Source organism: Aythya fuligula, chromosome 2 (assembly GCF_009819795.1).
Source record: "Aythya fuligula isolate bAytFul2 chromosome 2, bAytFul2.pri, whole genome shotgun sequence".
Classification (NCBI taxonomy): domain Eukaryota; kingdom Metazoa; phylum Chordata; class Aves; order Anseriformes; family Anatidae; genus Aythya; species Aythya fuligula.
In genome coordinates, this window is record NC_045560.1 from 27,626,418 (window position 1) to 27,634,696 (window position 8,279).

The window sequence follows — 8,279 nt, forward strand, 5'->3', positions numbered from 1 at the left end:
GCTAAAATTCACATATGAATTATTTTTCTAAATACATTTGAGAAAGTCAGTATCTATGGATAAGTTTAACACTTATTGCTGATTGTGAAAGGAGCACTCATTAAGATTAAAATCACTTTAAATAGTGCAATAAATTGCAGGACTTTGGAAATTATGTTCACTTGGGTAGTAAACACATGATAATCTAGTCTAATACACGTAGCATGATCTCTCAAAAAGTGTTGGTGAACCATCTTTACTTTTTTTTTTTTTTTTTTTTTTTTTTTATAAATTCCCTATTAATTGGCTGAAATTCTGTAATTACCCAAACTAAGAGGGAGATCACTTTGTTTTGTAAAGTTTGTTTTCTCATTTGAATGTTAATATTTCTGTGGTTTTAATTTTATTTAATTTATTTTTTTTTATATATTTTATATATATTTATATGTTTTATATATATTTTAAAGGGCATATGTCTCTACTTCATCTTAGACTTATGTACACTGCATGGTACATATTTTAAACCATTTGTTTGTTTGTTTCTTAAGGTGCACTTTAGATCAGGAGCAAAATAATGACTCACATGAAATTTATTTCTGAGAGCTTCAGTCTCATTGCCAAAGATAAGATTTGAGAAAGTGGAGCCTGTGTGAGGTGTATTCTTTGTTCAAAGTGTACCTCAGCCCTGTAGCAAGTTTGCAATATTGCTATGAGGAAGGCTTTAGTGATCAGTGAAATGAATTTCTGTCTGTTGGTAATGGGCAGTAGAGGGACCAAAAAGGTTCATAAAGGTGAAATACACTGGTGAAGTTGTGAAAATTAGCCATGCCAAAAAGATACTTTTTTTTTTTTTTTTTCCAGTATTTTATGGAGGAACTACTGCATTCCTGGAGAAAGACCAGTGTACTTACAAATCTGTTCATCTTATCTTAACTTAAGTTAACTTAAGTTAAGTTAACTTAAGTTAAGTTAAGTTAAGTTAAGTTAAGCTAAGCTAGAATTGGCAAATGCATAAATAGCATGGGACTTTCATGAGACATTAAATTCCTAATTTAGGTCACTGCAAATTTAAAATAAGATGCAGAAGACTATAAGAAACAGACAACCTAAATGAGGTAAGATACGGAAAGTGAATAAAAAGTCATATTAATTCTTACAATGTCCAATAGCGTGGTGATTTTTATTGTGCCATATTTATGAAGCATGTTTGAATTTCTTGGGTGGAAGTAAGTAGTTTGTTTAGTCATAGAGCAGGAATGTCCTGGAAATAAAGACAGAAATTTTTGCAAAGAATTTCCAACAATTGCAACATACTCCTTCCAAATGTTCTGGACTGATTGGTTGGCAAATTTTGCTAAACATTGTATTTAACTTTGTGTAGGGAGGTGCATGGAGATCAGTGAAGATAACATTACTGCTTTGTTATTAGGTACTCACGAATGGCCTCAGCCTTCCAACCGTGTTCTCCTTAAGAAGATCTGAACCTTGCCAAGACTGAGGTTATAACACATGGAGACAATTTGGTGCCAGTGAACCTTCAGATGTAACTTAACAACCTGTCAGTTCTGTCAATACTTTAAACACTGCTGAAGAAAACAAAAACAAAACTAAAAACAAACAAACAAAAACAGCTATTTTATACCACAGGGACATAATTGTGTTTTGTTCAGTAGTGAGAAATTGTTTAAGGTAAGTGATTTATAACACCTAGTACTAAATTATTATTAATAAAGCTATGATATTAAAATGCAAACGTTCAAAAATCAAGTTATAAAGTTTACCTCAAATATACAGAGTCATTATTTTGCTCAAGTTTGCTCAATACAAAACATTATTTTGCTCAGTTTCTCTGCTCCACTATTATGAGTGGAGATATTCTGTTTAGATATATGATGAGTCCCCATCTAGTTTTGAGAGATATATTTTCAATAATTATAGTGAGAAAAATGTCTAATAACACCACTTTTGAGCAGAAATCTATATAGGAGTTTCAAGACATATATAATATTCCTGATGAAAGTGGGTTTTCTGTAATCTAAGTTATAATATTCAGACTAAGTTCCTTTTTACCACCTACACTTAGATTACAGAACAATTATTGCTGATGGCGAACAAAACAGAAATAATAGTTTGACTCATAGAGACTGTGGTGATCTTGAAGTCATGATAGTTTCTTCTCCTTCTCCTTCTCCTTCTCCTTCTCCTTCTCCTTCTCCTTCTCCTTCTCCTTCTCCTTCTCCTTCTCCTTCTCCTTCTCCTTCTCCTTCTCCTTCTCCTTCTCCTTCTCCTTCTCCTTCTCCTTCTCCTTCTCCTTCTCCTTCTCCTTCTCCTTCTCCTTCTCCTTCTCCTTCTCCTTCTCCTTCTCCTTCTCCTTCTCCTTCTCCTTCTCCTTCTCCTTCTCCTTCTCCTTCTCCTTCTCCTTCTCCTTCTCCTTCTCCTTCTCCTTCTCCTTCTCCTTCTCCTTCTCCTTCTCCTTCTCCTTCTCCTTCTCCTTCTCCTTCTCCTTCTCCTTCTCCTTCTCCTTCTCCTTCTCCTTCTCCTTCTCCTTCTCCTTCTCCTTCTCCTTCTCCTTCTCCTTCTCCTTCTCCTTCTCCTTCTCCTTCTCCTTCTCCCTCTCCCTCTCCCTCTCCCTCTCCCTCTCCCTCTCCCTCTCCCTCTCCCTCTCCCTCTCCCTCTCCCTCTCCTTCTCCTTCTCCTTCTCCTTCTCCTTCTCCTTCTCCTTCTCCTTCTCCTTCTCCTTCTCCTTCTCCTTCTCCTTCTCCTTCTCCTTCTCCTTCTCCTTCTCCTTCTCCTTCTCCTTCTCCTTCTCCTTCTCCTTCTCCTTCTTTCTTCTTCCTTTTCATAAAAATAATTATAATAATAACCTTATTGGTCCCTTCCAACTTGGGATATTCTATTATTCTATGAAATAATAATAATAATAATAAATTCATTTTTAATGCAAAGCTCTGGGAAAGGCATTTACCTACCAGTTTTGCATTTTAACCCTTCAAATGTTCATTCATAACTGCTTGAAAGGGACTGGTATATAGGTATCTGACATTAAATGCACTTGTCTTTATTTTCTTAATGTCATGTAAGTTATTCTTGGTTAAAAATGCAGGCAGTCAGTAGCCACAACCTGTGTGTCAACCAGACTTTAACAAGGAAATTCCTGAATGGGTCTTCCATGACTTGAAAGCAATTAATGGAAACGTTTAATTGATGAAATTTACTGTTAGTTCTAGTAGTATTTATATCTAGTAGGAGATTATTTTTATAGCATTCTTTTACATCTTCAAAAGCTGTTAGCAGACTTAGCTATCAGTCTTAGAGTTTCTAAACAGTCCCATTTCTTTTAACCTCCCCTTATAGGTCATACTTCCTCAGTCTTGTAGAGTATTTGAATGTATTCCTACAAGCACTCCAAAACTTGCCTACCTTTTCAAGCTTAGAACCCTAAAGAAACCAGTCTATTCTGGCTGAAGTCTTATCAACAGTAAGCAAAACACAATATGAAAAATTCTCTTCTATTTCTATCTATTTACTAGCAGTAGTGTTGTGTGTAATACCAAATCCACAGTTATTTTTCATCATTTGTCACTGACTGCTTGCTGTGTTTTCTACGCTGACTATAATATAACTTTCTTATGCAGTAATGTGGTCTAACCTGTAAATCCACATTTTCTATTTATGCATTTGACTTTTCTGCCTAAGGGATTATTTACATGGGCAAACCACAGTAGAATGGGGTACAAATTTACATCACACTGGCTTCTCTCTGCCAGATTCCCCTGTGGATACTTGTAGCCTGTACTAATGCCAGCTCTATGCAACATGTGGAGTAAACAGCATCACACAGTGCTGTACTTAGTGCTTAGCAAGTGTCAGCACGAAAAGTTAGTATGTAGCAGCAAGTGTACTGCAAGTTCATGCTTTAACTTGCTGTACTAACCTGCTTGTGTAGAAAAGCCACAAGTGTAGTACTTTACACTTATCTCTATTGAATTTCCTGATATTCATTTCAGACCATTCTTCCCATTTATCAACATGATTTTGGTTTTGGTTTTCAATAATGCATCCCTCTTTTTTTTTTTTTTTTTTTTTTTTTTCTTCAATGATGTTACAACATCAGCTCTTCATAGTCTTTAATGATACTGTAAATCATTACAAGATGGTACAGGTGGGGTCTTAACATTGCCAGAATAACCAAGCTGGCAATTTTACAGGTACAGTTTTTAGACTACAATAATACAAGTTCAAATAAATGATTATTTGGGCACTAAACAGGAAGCTCACCAGATTATTCACCAGAAGAGATGACTTCCATGTGTTAAGAGAATGAGATGCTTCTATCATTTATCTTCTTTTGGGAGGAAAGTAGGTCAGTAGGTCTCTTGGACCTACCTACACTTAATTCTCCAAAGGAGGGTATCTGTAGTCTTTTGGGGATTTATGCTGACAGTTCCTAATGAATTAGAAATAGTCCTTATTTCTGGCATGTTAGTATGTATATATTACAAATACAAGCATTGCCTGGATCAGAATTTCCAGTCTAGGGAAATGGCTTTTACATCATTCTTAGACAAGCTCCTACATTTTAGTGTGCACCATACATTAACAGAAGCTACGCAAGTTTGCATTGTAAGTTAACCTTTAAATCAAAACAAGGATTTGAACCTTTACAAATGTTGTTTAATTTTGATCATTAAATGTAGGTCATTTAGCTTGAGTTTGATCTTCATCTATGAAACCTTAAAATGCAAATACTTGGAAGACAAAACTCACCTAAAGCTACTGTTTACACTATTTTACTGTTAATTGTTAGTTCTCTGTTTACCTCTGGTTCCAAAGTGGCTATCATAACATATGGAGTAGGTTCATCTGGAAACAAATGGGCAGGTCTTTTTGTTTCATTGCCTGCAGAGACAAACTTTACCAGTGCTCTCACCGTAACAGATATCAGGATGAATCAGTGTCATGTCATTAACACACTCTCTTGTGCTAATAAGAGTTTGTTTGCAGTGCTGCTCACTATTAGAACTGAAATACCAATTATTCTCTGTTGCTTCACAGTCTGACCCAAAGAAATTGGCTCATTTCCTGCAGACATACTGTCAGAGGTGGGTCCTTCCACAGTTTTATTTATATATCTGTTATTATTAGTCTTGTTAATCACCATCCTAAGTAGGGTATAGAATGGAACCTCACCTTTCCATGGGCTATGATACTGGAAGGAGACAGTGAACTCCATATATCTCCTTTGTGTGGCACTGAATCAACTCTTGCAGCCATACAATTTCTTCTCACCCATGTTGCTTCCTGCTGAAGAGTAGATAGATGTCTAATTTTCCTACTGGTAGCTGTTTTTGCATGCCCTGCATGAAGATTCTTACACTTCCTACCATCCCTTTCACCACTACTCTAAAGAATTATATAAAGGCTTTTGTTGCAGATATTCCTCTTGAAGAAATGCCCTTCTGCTGAGAAATCACAACATTTCTTCATGTACAATTATGGGTCATTGTTTTGAAGTTTCTCAAAAGAGCTACAGAAGAACATCATTATTGCCAATCTTTTCTTTCTAAGTTTGAACTATCAAATGCACTTGTATTGAAAGAAATCATGTGTGGACAGTCTGAATCACAGAGCAGTTTGGAAGTTCTGTGGACTGAAAATAAATTGCTGGTTATAAGAGATTTGGCTGTAAACTCTGTCTGTCTGCCAATCATTTGAAGCAACTTAACTGGACATCATCCACAGTGCAGTCTGCTTGATTTAAGATTGATATTTTCTGTTGTGTGCATTTTCAACTCCGGAATAAGAAGTCATGCTCTAGCATTTCACTGTCCAGGAACATTATATTGCATCATTTCTGCAAAGGTCATAGTTACAAAGTCACTTTAATGTATTGTCATTTTTTGGTCTCTATTTCCTGCCATTCATTGCTTAAATAAAACTACTGACATGACTTGAAGTACTCGGTTTTGGCGCAGTCTTAAATGTCTCACTATTCATGTGATACCTAACTTCCACATCAATTTTCTGTACCCCTTCATCTGACAAGTCTTCCTGTTCTGTCAGTTGGCCTCATCTCACCCTTACTGGAAGGTGAGCTTAGTTTTATTGCACTAAGGGATCCTAAAAAGCTCTACTACTTGTATTACAGATTCAGCCTGATTCTCTCAATCATAGTATATGGCCGTCTTCTGAGATTCCTTTCTGAGAAGTTTAGTGATATCTCTGTACCTTGCTAACATGGTGCTTCTTATCATCTAAGACCATATCAGGCTGCCTCAAGGGTAGATACGTGCTCTGTTGAACACAACAGTATGTGAGACTTGTCTTCATGGTCAGAGGCTGTCACTTGGACATAAACTTGCTGGTGCTCTAAGCTAGTCATACCGGCTCATACTAATACGTTTGTATAAGAAGCTAGAATTGTCAGCAGGGACACAGTCCTGTCTAAATGACTTGGGAATTTCAGCTAGCTTCATCTCCTCTGGCTTGGAGCACGCATGGAGCTGGTGCATAACAGCCACCACTTGCTGATGGACACTGGCCATAAATCTCGTTAGAAAGTTGGTCCTAAAGATTTATGCGGTTGAAGAACAGAACTTGAAACAGTCTTCTAGAACAGGTTCTGCCACTTCCCAGCAATGTGTTATTGCCCAGATGCGATATTCAATTGTTCCATTGCCTTAAATTCCATGGAGTTGCATTTAGCCAATAAGGAGTGAAAAATACTCCACTCCATTAAAGGAATTATGAAACTTTTCATCAGATCAGATATCTGTCACCAGACCTGCTCTTTTTGTTTATTAAGATAGATGGATTCTGCAGGAATTGATAAGAAACTTCTGCATCTATGAACTGCTGGATATAGTGGTTCACTGACTACTTGAGTTATATTTGGTTAGTTTAACACATATCATGTAGAAAATATAGAAAACTGCTCAATCATGGTTTTTCATCTTCCCTTCCCTTCCCTTCCCTTCCCTTCCCTTCCCTTCCCTTCCCTTCCCTTCCCTTCCCTTCCCTTCCCTTCCCTTCCCTTCCCTTCCCTTCCCTTCCCTTCCCTTCCCTTCCCTTCCCTTCCCTTCCCTTCCCTTCCCTTCCCTTCCCTTCCCTTCCCTTCCCTTCCCTTCCCTTCCCCAGAGAAGTGTTATTTCTTTTCAAAATTAATTTTACTTACACTAAACTTGCTATTATTATACATCTCAGTCCTTGTGGTTATCTGAATTTTTAGTACTTGTGTGTGTGTGTGTGCATGCATGTGTATGGCAGAAACCATTACAAAGCCTGAAGACATTTCTGTCATTTATGTATACCCAGACAACTTCAAGTGATTTCCATCTAATGTAAGTTTTCTTTTTCATAGCCCTAAAGAAAGCTTGATGAGCTTTAGACAACATACTAATGTTAATGTGTAGAAGAAGACCTGCTGTGAGTAAGCACGCTGTCAGTTTTGTAAAAACATTCACCACAGCCAACATTTGGATCTGTACTTTTGATACATAGAGTCTAAATACTCCATTTCCATTGAAAATCATCTTTAGAAAATATATTTCAGTTCATTTCACACTGTGTTAATTGTGTAACACACTGTAACTATTACCTTTTACCAGCCACGGTTGCTCATCTAATGGGAAATGATGACTTTAACAAGGAATTATTAGATCTGTTTGATCTGAGAATGCACATGTGGACAACGGGGGCTGCAGCCTGGAACATACACCATTTTCTCCCCATATGACTACATAATTAAATTACAAATCTCATTTTAGGAAGAAAAAAAGTGCCAGTAAGCCTTATGTTTTGCAGCTAGCCCCGCTGGGTGGCAAATTTTATTTAAAACTACTAAATAAATATGGGGCATTTAGTATTACTTCAAGACTAATTTAGCCATGTCAGATTTTCTAAATGGGGAACATGTAAGCAAAATTAGCTTTTACTGTAATTTAGAAATATATATATATGTATTTTTTTTTTTTTTTCTGAAGTACTGTTACAACTTTAAAATCTTATATTGGGTGGTAGCATCTCCTGATTTTCCTACAAGCAGGAAGAACACATGCAAGTATCAGAAGGTAATTCCACAATATCTAATAAGATTGGAACAGTTTTGAAAAACTCTTATTATTTATTTATTTATTTATTTATTTATTTATTTTTCTGGATTTGTTGCTTGGGGAAGCGAGAGACCTGAAGTCTTGTTGTCTCACAGGAATATAAGTTAGTGAAAGCACTAACTCAGACAGTGCCATGTATTCCTTACCGGTCAAATAATTATTATTTTTGTTCTAGAAATTGAGAATGAT